This window comes from Prunus avium, chromosome 3 (genome assembly GCF_965620075.1).
Source record: "Prunus avium chromosome 3, drPruAviu1.hap1.1, whole genome shotgun sequence".
NCBI classification, from domain to species: domain Eukaryota; kingdom Viridiplantae; phylum Streptophyta; class Magnoliopsida; order Rosales; family Rosaceae; genus Prunus; species Prunus avium.
The window spans coordinates 24,575,358-24,590,346 of NC_142286.1; positions in this window are offsets into that span (position 1 = coordinate 24,575,358).

The window sequence follows — 14,989 nt, forward strand, 5'->3', positions numbered from 1 at the left end:
TTGTACAATATTACATTTCACCATGTACAACATGGCCGAAGACCCTGGAAATGATTTCACCTTGCTACAAAGAATAACTAAACCAAATAGCTCTATCAAAATGGATGGATCACCATATAAAGCACCTCCAGCAGAGCTTCCATGTCTGCATATTCATATAAAGGATTTCCTGATATAATTAAGGAGCAGAGTGAATTCCCAAGTGATAAGTGAAGACTGAACTCAATTCACAAACATTATCACATTTACCTCATATATACGCATCCCCCCCTTAAAGCCTCTATCGCAAGCTTGAGTCTGTAATATGTGATCTTTGATGGGTCAACTTTATCCAACGAAATGCTAGCACTGAGATACTCGATGAATTTGACTGTCATGATTCCGCAAGAGGTACTGTCGGGGCAATAAGTTTAGAAATTAGAACTGCAGTTACGTACAATATCGATAAACTGCACTAAATTCACATAGCTTACCCATCACGTTGTTGTGGCACATCTTGAATGCTGCAAACTGTGAATAACGTAAACGTGGACATCTTCATCCCCTTTTGCTTAACCTCTTCACCCTCAGAAGCGTCATAAAAGTGCATATCATACAACACCCGTGCTAGAGTATTGCTAATAGGCTGTAGATATTTGACCAACTTGGAAGTTCAGGTAAAAGCACTATAAGAGTCATACACAGTCGTAGTATGTCTCACGAAGTCAATTTTTATTGCCACCCAATGAGACCCTTGAAGATTATACTGAAAATACACCTTCCGGACTTTGGTCCAAGCTTGCCCATACTTATGTTGCCATGTACCGTGCACAAAGTGATGTATCTTGTTTAGGTAGCTGGGTGGAAGGTCAACGGCGTTTGGAGCAGCTGCTTTCTTCGATCCTCGTTTCTTTGCAGGTGCTTTGACTGGCTCTAAAAATTACTGCAAACATTTAAATTAAGGCATATTACATAATGACGAACCAATGCAATTGAAGCAGTGAATGCAACATGTTCACATGTTTACCTGCAAACAATAATCTGCAGTTGTCGAATCAGTTCCAAATACCAAAGGATGACAGAGTTGCCTTTTTCGGATGAGAAACATCGCCATGTCAAGGTGTTGGAAGTTGAAGTAAATAATATGACCACAATTTCATACAAATGTACACATAACAAAGGTGCGAAAACAAATGAATTATCCTAATAAAGTAGAGTTCAAATTCTTACCCTCGAGCTAATCCATTTGGTATCATCTATAAGTTTGTAAAAAAACTCTGAGCCCACTGAACATGATTCCAGCTGCACCTTCGCACTACAATTGGCAAACTTCCAATGGTGAATTTTGTAATCATTTAATAATTGTCTCATTGTAAAATATGACAAATACAGACATGTATATTAAAGGTAGCTACATTTTCTTATTGGTATATCACTGCATACTACAATAACATGAATATTGGATTTCCAAGGTAAAAAACCCTAACCTTATATCGTTTTTCCAGGCAGTTCAAAACTCTATTACTGCCTTGACATCTTGAATGGGCAGGGGTTTAGTTGGATCAAAACATGGTGGGGTTGCCTCCTCATCCGAAACAGTCATTGTCCTCTTCTTCCTCGAAGGATCAGTAAATGAACTTAACAATGTCTAGGCCGGTCGCTTCTTTCTGCACCCTTTACCTTCCACGTCTTGTTTTTCAACAGTGGCACTACCTTCGTCATCACCAGCCACAATAACATTGGGTATGATGGGAGGATTCATCTGACCTCCCGATGACATAATGTCGCTCTTTTTCCAATCCTCTAACATAGATAACAGTTTTTTGCATATTACTCTGAACCCGTCCACATCTTCCAGAGTAGGAAGCTTCTCAGATTCTAGCTGCTCAACTTCTTGCTACACTTGTATGTGAGGAACTGAAACGCCCATTTATGCCTCTTGGACTTCTATGGCTGCGCAGGCTTCGGCTCCATCCCAGGGACTTGTGCTTCCATTTTTGTCGGTTCTGTAGTCGGAGTAATGTTAATGTATTCATGTAAGGGCGACATGTCATTGTCGCCTCCTTCATTCATATGAGGACTATCGACTTCGTCATGTCCTTCCCCACGTTCATTCAACCCACCATTTTGTTTTTTTAATTGCTCTATCTCCAACTTAAAATAGTGTTCGATTGAAGCGAGGGTGTTGCCGAAATCCTCCACACTTTTTATTTTTTTAACACTCCTCATGTTTCAACAACTCCTTCCATATCATTTCTTCCAAGTCATGCACTCTCTTTCGAAGCGCTCGATTTGAATAGGCTACCTTTGCCAATTCATCCTTTGTGGTTTGAAATTCACGCTTCAAAGTGCGTAACTCAATGGACGGCACCTTACCCTGCATTCAGTTATAATGTAACTGTTACAATACTTACAAAATATAACCCAAATACAACTACTGTTTTGCTATTGTATTATCTATATATTGACTATATACTAATTATATAGCAGCACCATTAAGTTTATTATGACGAATATATTGCAAAAAGATCTTGCTTACCTTAGAAGACGACGACAGGGTAGCAGTTTCGTCAAATTCATCATCTTTTTGTTCAACAGAAGTGCTGGTTTTTTCTTTGGCCTCATCGGCAAACAATTCAACAATTTCTTCATTGTTGTCAACACAGTCACCCCAAGTCCAATAGGGCTGCTGCTTGTCAATTACACTTGGGCGGAGAAGTTGTACATCAACCTGCAATTTACACATACAAAATACATATCGGTAAACTTATTATATTTTCATATGCATAACATTATCATTATAAACATAACTAACCTCACAGTTTTCGAATACTTGGCTCATTAGCTCGTGAAAACGAGCCGAAGTATTGCCATTCTCTTTGTGCACAACAAAATGCAGTACAACCAACGCTGGAAACACCTCAAAAGCCCAAATCTAAATAGTAGAATAAAACGTCAATACTCCACTTGATGTGTTGTGTGTCCATACTTCTCCCGTTTTGGTCTCTAAGTTGCCTCCATTGCGTCTTCATTGACTATTCTACCACTCAGAAGGGTTATAAGAGATATCACCCTCCTACGCAGAAAGTACATGTTACTTTGGATGTTACCTTTCATAAAAAAGTACCGTATTATGTTTCTCTCCTCTTCAATTCAGGGGGAGAGGGGGAGTGAATTGAAGGGTTTCGAAATGAAAAATTTTGGACATAAAGAGGCATGTGAAGGAATTTCTGATGAAGTGCCAGCGACCGATTGCGCAAAAACCTGCCTGGAAACGACCGGTCGCTTGGAATATTGAACCGTGAAGCAGAGACAGAAATCGTCAGAAACAAAGCAACTAGTAGAAGACATAAAGAGGAAAATGATTGTTGCATGAGAAACAAAAGGTGATGGGAAAAGGCATGGAAAGATGGGTCTCAATTAGGATGTACTTGTGTGTGTGTGAATGGTGCTCACAACTCGTACACCAGTTGTGCTAACACCTTCCAAGTGATGATATAAATGAGATGATGAGTTCTAGTGTATGGCCAATATGCGACTTCTAAGTTTGGCACATGCAGTTATAACAGTTTCACAATTGGCGCGTTGTAAACAAATGAAATTGAACTTATACATTAATGGAAATTTGCTCATCTAAAGTGCAAAGCCAAAACCTTTGATGTGGTACTCTCTTGGTCTACCACTTGCCGTTGTCTTTACTTTCTTTTCAACTTTTTGGGGCACTTTTACTCGCTGGTAATTTGCACAAAGTGCCCTCAAAAGTGAGGTATTTGTCTTCGCATATGAAACAGCACCCCATGGATACTTCAGAAACTCTTCAAGGTCTTCCGCCAATTTCAAATACCGCATGTCAATGTTGACATGTTTTTCACTACCCAACAGCACAAAAACAGCAAAATATATAAATCCAAGCTTCAATACATCCTTCTCATCAGCGCAGTCGATGAAGGCTTTTTCTAGTTCCGAAAGGGTGATAGTTTTATCGTTGCAAAAGTACTTCTTTTTCAATGAGCAGTTTTCTTTTATTCAATTCGATAACTACCATCACAAAAATTATATCCTTTTGTAACTGAATATTGAAGAACCACTTTCCCAATGTTCCTACAAAGATAATGGTTGTGAAAGCTCCATGGTCATAGTTTTTCTCACGGGCATGTTTGCAATTGCTTCATTAAAAGCGCATCATGTTCTTCTGGGAAACACTTCCAAGTGCTTTGCTACCAATTTCAACATGCCTATAGAATATTAGTCACGAGTTAAAGTGCTTCTTGCAAATAGGGTTCAAATTTGTAAGAAGAGTTTCTCCATCGAAGATTTTACAGTTATTGGGATTGAAGAAGCAACGGGTTTTGTTTGGATCACAAAACAATAGGGGTGGGCATTGGAATCGCAAAACCGCAAAACCGAATGAAACCAAACCGAAAAAATCCAAGAAAAACCGTGTTGACTGAAAATGTCAAAAATCGAAAAAAACTCAAACCGAACCAATTCAGATCGGTTCTGGTCTCGATTTTTCAACACACAGAACTGATCCAATTCGAACCGATCCAATATAATTCATTTATATATTTTTTATTATTATATATATTTATAATATATTTTTTACACATGGCTCTTTTTATTGGTTGTATATGACGTTACCATAGGCGTGCATGCACACGATCAGCACCAAAATTATAATGCAATTAGGTTTTTATTTCTTCTTTCTTTCTCCAATTTCGTTCCTCTCTGAGCTCTCTCCTTCTCAGCCGTCGAAACCTCTTTGACAGAGGCTCTGTGTGCGCCATTGCCAAACCTCTCTTGATCGGTGCATAATTACATATCGTTTTGTATCCTTCTAACTTTTGACTTGGTTATGTTTTTTAGTTAAACTTGTGCTTTTAATAAGTTTTGTGTTTGTTTCAGTGTAATAAGCTTGAGACTCATTAAATGCATTTTGGAGACAAGTTAGCTCATCGGTGTTTGCAGATCAGTCAACTTCACGAATTGGACTGTACTTGCTCAAGAAGAACCAGATTATGAGCCATACATCATTGGAAAGATGCGGAAGTCTAGTGTTTGTAGAATTTTACGGTTCATGATTTCGATTCTTCTAGAGAAAGTTATACAAGTTTTGGCAACTTAAGGTCAAATTCGGCAGCATCTGCGTTACTGGGCCGAATATCACATTTGAAGGGCTTTCCAATTTTACCTTGAGCTGGGCTGCATATACTTGGAAAGATAATTCAAAGGGTTTGAAGATCCAGATTTTTCCAGATTTTGTAGGGGGGAAGATCAAGCCCAAAACAAGCCCACAAGCTGACTGCGATGAAGTCAATTCCAATCTATTTTCGGCAGTCAACTTGCAAGGCCCAAAACACACACTTCTACTACTCAGATGTGAATACTTTCTTCATAGAGGTTGTTCCAATGGGTGTCTAGTATAACATATCCAAATTTGAGCCCCATTGGATATGTTTTGAAACCTCTGGCCTTCCTACACCAAGCCTGGTTCAGAAAAATCATTTCTTTTCAGCAACCAAAAGAAAACCACATGGGTTGGCAGCAAAAGGCAGCCACAATTGAACACCTTTGAAAACCCATGTGAAGAAAGCTTCAAGAGCAGCAAAAGAAGTATAGGATGGAATTGATTCCAACCACACTAACATGGACAAGATGAAGTGAGAGTTATGGGTTGTATTAAAAGAGGAATGGTGGTGTTGGAATTCATCATGATGTTCCTCCCTCTTAGCCCTATAAATAGAGAAGTCTTCAAGCTTCAAAACACACCCCCAAGGGGGGGAGCTCTCAAACACTTCTCTAGAGCTCCATTCCCTTCTCTCCCTCACATTCTCTTAGTTTTCTTTCAAGTTGTCAATTGTTGTAACAAAATGATTTTACTAAATTTTCCTTCAAGTTTTCAAGTTCTACTTTAATTTTATTTGTAATGTACATTCTTTCTTAAGTATTCAAGTTTAATTAGTTTCCAAGTTTCAATTATGGTTTTTGTTCTTATTCATTATGCTTATAAGTTAATATGCTAGTTTGAATGATTGATCACCATTTTGGCTTGCATGTTAGCTATCTTGGTTTGAATTAAGAGTAGACACCATGCTTTAATTCGAATTGAACTATGGATAGGAAGAGTATGTCTGGACATTCGACAACAGGGATTAGATGCATACTTGGTTGTTTAAAATGTTCTTCTATGCTTAATGGATTCCTAGTGCTTAGTTTAGGTTAGACAACAGATGATCAAATTAGGGAATTAGGAATACAAGGTTAGGACCAAACACCATGGCTTAATCATACTTTAGCTAGAATCAATCCGTTAATCTAATTGAACTTGGGAACTTATCTACTTGAGTTATTTTCTTTTCTTTCTTTCTTGTTTTATTTATTTTCTTTCTTGTTCTTCTGTTTTGTATAGTAAAACTGAATTGGATTATTCAATCACCAATGCCTGTGGAATCGACCTCGCACTTACATATGTTATACTATCGAACGGCTCGTGCACTTGCGAGTATCACAAGTTGAAGATGCAGCTGAATCCATTTTGGTGCAGCTGAATCGACGCAACAAGTTTTTGGCACCGTTGCCGGGGATTGGTAACATTGCTTGATCCTATTTGGTTTTCCTACTTTTTATTTATTTTTATTTATAACTGGACAGTTTCATGTTTTAAAGTTAATTACATTAATTGACAAGTTGTGTTTGTAGTCCAACAGAAAAGGACAATTGCCCAACAAGCAAGAGAACTGGGTTTAAGTCTCAGCTTACACAACCCATTGGTGTTTGTTACTTTGAAGCATGAAATTGGATGTGTGTTAATTTTCCTTTTCATTTTAGTTTTTATTTCCTCATCCTTTTAATTCTATTTCAAGTTTTCTGTGTTTATTTTAGAAATTTATTATAGCTCAATAATAAAGGGAAAGAGAAGGCAACTTCAATCATAAAGATAGGAAGTGTGGAGTAGTGGGAGAAGTAGCGACCTCCAAATGCATCACGCTCGACCTAATCGCTTCAAGGGGGAGTATTCCAATCCTTTCTCCTTAGTTGTTTTGTTATTATTTCAATAATTTTAATTTTCTATTTCTTTTATTTAAAAAAAAAAGATTTTTTATATGAGCTGACTCGTGGTAACTCCAGTGAGCGTCTCCGTCAATACAATGTCTAGGAGTTCTTTTGGCGACACCTTCAGTGTCTAAGAAGTTTGGGTTTTAAGCGGGACCATTGTGACCCCTCCAACCTTCCCGGAACCCCTGGCTGTGTTTTCTGAGGCTCTTAACTGGTCATCCGTGAGTTGCTTGTATATTCGTGTGTGTTTTTTTTGTTTGTTTGTTTTGTAATTTTTGTTTTATAATTATTTTATTTTTGTATTCTTGTGTGTTTTGTGATTTTTATTTGCTTCAATACCTTCATTTGCTATTATGACATTGCTTGTGCCTAAATTTTAAACATTGAGGACAATGTTCATTTCTAGGTTTGGGGGTATTGGAGTTTAGTAAGTAATTTTTATTTATTTATTTATTTATTTTTTGTTTTTCCTTTTTATTTTGAGTCTTGTTTTGTTTTTATTCTTGAGTCACTTTCCAAACACATATGATGAGATTGTGATAAATGTTTGCATGACTTAAATAAAAATTGGATTTCATTTTATTATTATTATTATTATTATTAAAAAATTAAAAATTAAAAAAATAATAAAAAAATTTGGCATTGTTCTAGCATGATATGTTCGAAACCTTTGCACTTGCCATTTGTTTCATAATTTTCCAATTAAAGGATTGGCATGACCCAAAGAATTGTATCAAGCATAAATTAGACTTATATAACCATATAATGTGAGCTTTTGAGCCTTGTGCTTCATTTCATGAGTGTTATACACATACTCTTATTTTCTTGTCATCAAAGTTGTTGTTTGATCTCATTATTCATTGATTTGGTTGAACACTTAAAAGTCATTCATTCTTATGCAATTTGATTTCATGACATTTAAGAAGTGATATTAAGGCCCTCTTTGGATCGTTTGTGCCTTTCAAGCTAACCTTATGCATGCTTAAGCATGATTTTCCATTGTTAACCATTTTGAGCCTACATGTCAACCTTTTCTTTCATTTAACCAATTGCAATTCCTAGCTTTAGCCCGAAAAACAAGAATTTACCTTTCTAAGGAACTCATGAGCTCTAATTCGGATGTGTTTTTCATGCTAAGTTTGGGAAGGGATATTACATTTGAAAAAAAAAAAAGAAAAAAAAGAAGAGAACTTCACTCAGTTGGTGAAAGAAAAGAGAAAAGTTGTGATTATGTGGTGGTTGAATGAAATTTCGTTTTTGGGTTTCCTTATTGGCCTCAAAATAAATTGGTGTTTGTTCAATTAAAGGAAAGGAGTATGAATCAATGTAAATGAAGGTATAAGGAGTTTTGATCATGTAAAAGAAAAAAAATCTAATCGTGATGATTCGAAATCTTGTAAACAATTATTTTATGCTCTTATATTGCGAGTTCCTTGGACTTTGTATTATCCGTACCTTTCATTTCTTTCTCACCTTATACCCTTGGGCCCCATTACAACCTATCTTAAAGACCTAAATTGATCTTAAATGTCATGTGGTTGAATTGCATGCATTTTCTTACTTTTAAGTGTTTGGCATCCTTCTTGAGACCATATTAATGCAAGTTCTTCATCTTCCTATTTTGAGTTAAGTCCTTTATGGTTTAACTCCAATCTCATGTTTATAACTGAGTGATGCATTGTAGCCCTCTTCTGAGTGATTCATTTGTGAGAGGACAACTTTGGTAAGATTTGAAGTTGAACTTGTGCTTTGTATGATTTTTGAAATTGTGTGAAAACTAAGATTGGGGAATTTGTTGCATTTGGCTACCACACTACTACACTTTGAGCATGTTGTGTTTTGAACTTTGCCACCTTGTAAATATTGACCAAAACTGAGCTTCTATTGTTAAAACTTTTGAGTCATGTGCATGAGTCATTTCTCTTCAGAAAATGTTTGGGAAGATTGTTTTGAGTCTTATTTTTGTTTTTGTTTTTATTTTTGTTTTTGTTTTTGTTTTTGTTTTTGTTTTTGTTTTTGTTTTTGTTGTTTTGCTTAAAGGACTAACACTTTTTTTTAAGTTTTCTAATTACTTTGTTTTATAGAGTCAGTAAAACGTTTGTGGGTATCGTATCTATTAAACCCTCAGGAGACACAACTCCTCCTACTAGGGATGCCTAGAGGTTTAAAGGCTTGTTGCATACGCTCAATGCAATCGAGTTACCTACGAAAGTGGTCTAATTAACTTCTTGTTTTATTTTTATCTTTGTTTTCGGTTTGTTTTGCTCGAGGACTAGCAAAATCTAGGTTTGAGGGTATTTGATCGGTGCATAATTACATATCATTTTGTATCCTTCTAACTTATTATTTGGTTATGTTTTTTAGTTAAACTTGTGCTTTTAATAAGTTTTGTGTTTGTTTCAGTGTAATAAGCTTGAGACTCATTAAATGCATTTTGGAGACAAGTTAGCTCATCGGTGTCTGCAGATCAGTCAACTTCACGAATTGGACTGTACTTGCTCAAGAAGAACCAGATTATGAGCCATACATCATTGGAAAGATGCGGAAGTCTAGTTTTTGGAGAATTTTACGGTTCATGATTTCGAGTCTTCTAAAGAAAGTTATACAAGTTTTGGCAACTTAAGGTCAAATTCGGCAGAATCTGCGTTACTGGGCCGAATATCACATTTGAAGGGCTTTCCAATTTTGCCTTGAGCTGGGCTGCATATACTTGGAAAGATAATTCAAAGGGTTTGAAGATCCAGATTTTTCCAGATTTTGTAGGAGGGAAGATCAAGCCCAAAACAAGCCCACAAGTTGACTGCAATGAAGTCAATTCCAATCTATTTTCGGCAGTCAACTTGCAAGGCCCAAAACACACACTTCTACTACTCCGATGGGAATACTTTCTTCATAGAGGTTGTTCCAATGGGTGTCTAGTATAACATATCCAAATTTGAGCCCAATTGGATATGTTTTGAAACCTCTGGCCTTCCTACACCAAGCCTGGTTCAGAAAAATCATTTCTTTTCAGCAACCAAAAGAAAACCACATGGGTTGGCAGCAAAAGGCAGCCACAATTGAATACCTTTGAAAACCCATGTGAAGAAAGCTTCAAGAGCAGCAAAAGAAGTATAGGATGGAATTGATTCCAACCACACTAACATGGACAAGATGAAGTGAGAGTTATGGGTTGTATTAAAAGAGGAATGGTGGTGTTGGAATTCATCATGATGTTCCTCCCTCTTAGCCCTATAAATAGAGAAGTCTTCAAGCTTCAAAACACACCCCCAAGGGGGGGAGCTCTCAAACACTTCTCTAGAGCTCCCTTCCCTTCTCTCCCTCACATTCTCTTAGTTTTCTTTCAAGTTGTCAATTGTTGTAACAAAATGATTTTACTAAATTTTCCTTCAAGTTTTCAAGTTCTACTTTAATTTTATTTGTAATGTACATTCTTTCTTAAGTATTCAAGTTTAATTAGTTTCCAAGTTTCAATTATGGTTTTTGTTCTTATTCATTATGCTTATAAGTTAATATGCTAGTTTGAATGATTGATCACCATTTTGGCTTGCATGTTAGCTATCTTGGTTTGAATTAAGAGTAGACACCATGCTTTAATTCGAATTGAACTATGGATAGGAAGAGTATGTATGGACATTCGACAACAGGGATTAGATACATACTTGGTTGTTTAAAATATTCTTCTATGCTTAATGGTTTCCTAATGCTTAGTTTAGGTTAGACAACAGATGATCAAATTAGGGAATTAGAAATGCAAGGTTAGGACCAAACACCATGGCTTAATCATACTTTAGCTAGAATCAATCCGTTAATCTAATTGAACTTGGGAACTTATCTACTTGAGTTATTTTCTTTTCTTTCTTTCTTGTTTTATTTATTTTCTTTCTTGTTCTTCTGTTTTGTGTAGGAAAACTGAATTGGATTATTCAATCATCAATCCCTGTGGAATCGACCTCGCACTTACATATGTTATACTACCGAACGGCTCGTGCACTTGCGAGTATCACAAGTTGAAGATGCAGCTGAATCCATTTTGGTGCAGCTGAATCGACGCAACATTTCTCAGCCAAACCTACCTCTCTCTCAGCCTTCCTCTCTCTCATCCTCTCTGACAGAAGCTCTGTCCGTGCCAATCCTCTCTGCGTAAAACCTCCTCTCAAGCAAACCTCTCTGTCAACCGCGCCTCTGTCATCCAACACCTCTCTCAGCCTCCGCTTCTCTCAAAGCCGCCACTTCTCTCTGTCGCCGCCATCACAGGTCAGATTGTCTCTTTTTTTCTTTTTCTTTTTCTTTTTCCCCCTTTGAATCTCTGGCTAACTCTATCTATGTGCAATTTGCAGATTCAGCACAACAGTCCGCAGCCACCTCTTCATTTTATTTACCTCTCTTTCTCAATGTCAGGTATGATTCACCTCTTCATTTTATTTAACTGTATCTGATTATTATGCTGCCAAGTTTAGTTTAGTTCTTAGCTTTGTTATTGTCTGCTGTTTGCACAGAGGGTTTTTCAAATTGATTTAGGGTTGTGGTTCAAATTGATTTAGGATTATATGGGTTTTACAAAGGGATGGGAACAAAAATAGTACAAAGTGTACTTGCGGCTGCTGTTCTGTTCATGATTAAGGAAGAGCTTGTTAAGGGTGCTCGGTTCTTGCTCACTAACAAAGGGTGCTCAGGAACAAATTTTTGTTTTTGTTTTCAAATTGGAAATTGCTATTAGTACTTACAATGCTTATGTGAATAAGACGATAATTTCAAACATCTATGAAATTAAGTTATATATACCAAAATTGTACTGATATGTTCAACTGATTTTCTTGGTAGGAACAAAAATTCAATTTGTTTGCGAGATTGAATATGAAATTGTTCATTTTTCTGAAACTTCCAAGATGTAATGTTACATCTTGCTTTAGTACAATTCATTGATTTAGGAAATTGAATTGGCAGCAGTTCGTGCAGATCAGCAGGAAATTTCTGGAGCAGTTTGCAGCTTCCAGCAGCAGTTCTGCCACTCTCTGAGGTATTCTTCATTTCTCTCCCAAGTTCATGTTATAAAGAAGAGTTCCTGTTTGTATACACTTCTGGTCAGATTTCAGGGTCTTCATTTGCTAATATTTGCCTTGTGTTGTGAATAGATTAATCTATAGAGAATTATGAATTTGGGTTCTGCCACTTGAGGATGTATATATACAGGTTTTAACTCTTAGACTGTTTTGTTCTTATAATTTAGAAGAATACAAGTTGAAGAGAATATTGACAACAATTTATTTTTTAAAGTGTTTTGTTTAGTACATATGATGTACATAGTTATTTTTAGTATATTGACAACAAGTTGAAGAGAATAAATATGATGTACATAGTTATTTTATTTTACTTAAAGTGTTTTGTTTTGTTTAGTTCGATTGTATAATGTTTAAGTTTTTGTTTTTTTTAATTGAGGTATTGTTTTTAGTTAATATCATGTTTAAATTAGCATGAAATTAGTATTAATGTTGAAGATTTTGTTTTGTTTTGTCTAGTTGGATTGATAATGTTTAAGTTTCTGTTTTTTTTTTTATAATTTTAATTTTTAAAATTGAGGTGCTGTTTTTGGTTAATATCATGTTTAAGTTGCTGTTTTTTGTTTCTTAAAGAAATTATGAATGAGTCGAACTCATTTGGAGAGGTGCATGCCACTACTAATAGTGAAGTTGGTTCGTCATCCGCATCCGTATCCACATCTTCATCCGCATCCGCATCTGCATCAACACCTTTACCCGATTTATCCATCCCTCAAACACCAACTCAAAATACACCTCATGCCTAAACACCACCTCAACCTAGCGGTCTTCCACCATTACCTCATTCCGTCCAAGAAGAGAAAAATCGGAAGTATGGGATCACTTTGAGAGATATGAAGATGTGGTTGAGAGTGTGAAGGAGGATGGGAGCAAATATGCAACCACTGAGAAGAGAGCTAGGTGCAAGTATTGCACTATGAGCTATGCGGCAGACTCTACTAGAAATGGGACCTCAAAATTGAGGAAGCATATTGAAAACCTAGAACATGGGGTCCTTATATCAACAGTGCATGGTAAAGAAGAGTGGTTAAAGGCATGTGTATAGATGGTAGTAATGGATGAGATGTCGTTTAGTGTGGTTGAAGGAAAAGGGTTTAGGCGGTTTTGTAATTCTTTGAACCCCCATTTCCAAGTACCATCTCGTAGGACACTTGTGAGGCATTTCATGGTAATGTATGATGCCATGAAACAAAAATTGAAAGAAGAATTAGCACCACATAGAGTATGCCTCACAACAGACACTTGGACAAGTGTTCAAAACATAAATTACATGGTCATCACGGCACACTTCATAGATGGTGATTGGAACTTGCACAAAAGAATCTTGAACTTTTGTGTCATTTCCAATCACAAGGGTAACTCAATTGGTAAACTCCTCGAGTCATGTTTGCTTGATTGAGATATGAAGAAAATACTAACCATCACGGCCGATAATGCTTCTTCAAACACAAAGGCCATAGATTACTTGAAGTCGAAAATGGGTCATTGGGGAAATGGAAGTCTTGTATTAGAGGGAAAGTATATGCACATTAGGTGTTGTGCTCATATTGTGAATTTGATAGTTCGTGATGGGTTGAAAAAGTTGGAAAAAAGCATATTGTGTATAAGAAATGCGGTGAAGTATGTAAGATCTTCTCCCAAAAGGTTAGAGGACTTTAAGAGTTGTGTTAAGAAAGAGCAAATTGAATGCAAAGGGCTTGTGGTGTTAGATGTGCCAACTAGGTGGAATTCCACATATATGATGTTGGAAGCCGCCTTAAAGTTTGAAAAAGCCTTTTGGAGAATGGGAGAAGATGATGAAGGCCCGTATATTTCTTGGTTTGGTGAAGATGAACCGGATCTCGAAGATGGGGTGGTTATGTCTCATTACTTTAGAAAGAGGGAAGGGCCACCAACTAATGAGGATTGGAACAATGCTCGTAACTTTGTGAATTTTTTAAAGGTATTTAATGATGCTACATTTAAGATGATTGTCACTTGACCCTCAATACAAATTGGGGAACTTGAAGTTTATCTTGAAGAGCCGGTTTGAAAATTCAGAAGATGCGGTTAAGAAGAAGAATGAGATCAAAGAGATTTTAAAGAAGCTTTATGAAGAGTATGACATGCCGCCGCCACCACCACCACCAGCTACTCAAAGTAGTAGTTATTGTTTTAGTGAAACTACTATACAAGTAGTAGCCTAAGCCGAGGGGGAAAGAAACGAAGGCAAATGACTGAAAATTAGAGAAAAGAGACTCGAGCAAATGATGTTGTGGTATTGGAGCATGAGATTGATAGGTACATCACCGACCTTATTGAAGATGTGGGTGACGAATTTGATGTTTTGAAGTGGTGGAAATTGAATGGGGTTAAGTATTCGGGGTTGCCACTTATTGCAAAGGATGTGCTTGCCATCCCGGTATCAACGGTGGCTTCGAAATCATGTTTTAGCACGGGTGGTCGGGTAGTTAATTCATTTCGTGCTTCTTTGACTCCTAAGATTGTGGAGGCTTTAATTTGCTCTCAAAATTGGTTAAGGTCGGATGACATATCCTCTTTACAATATGAGTCAATAATTCAAGAGATGGAGTTCTATGAATCGATTGAATTAGGTATGTCTTTGTAATTTTATGTGCTTTATTAATGTATTATATAATATGTATGTTTGACTAATGTTTTAATGTGTTTATGTTTTTTTATATAGATATTATGAGTTCATCCACACCTAGCACCACAGCTCCAGCTACTTTTCAATGTTAAGAGGAATTTAATGAAGTTGGATTGAATTTGGATTGTAATATATAATTGGATTGAATTTTGGTTGTATTTGGCTTGTAATTTATTTTGGAACTTAATTTGTTGAAGTTTGATTGAATTTGGATTGTAATTTATATGTTGAAGTTGGATTGAAT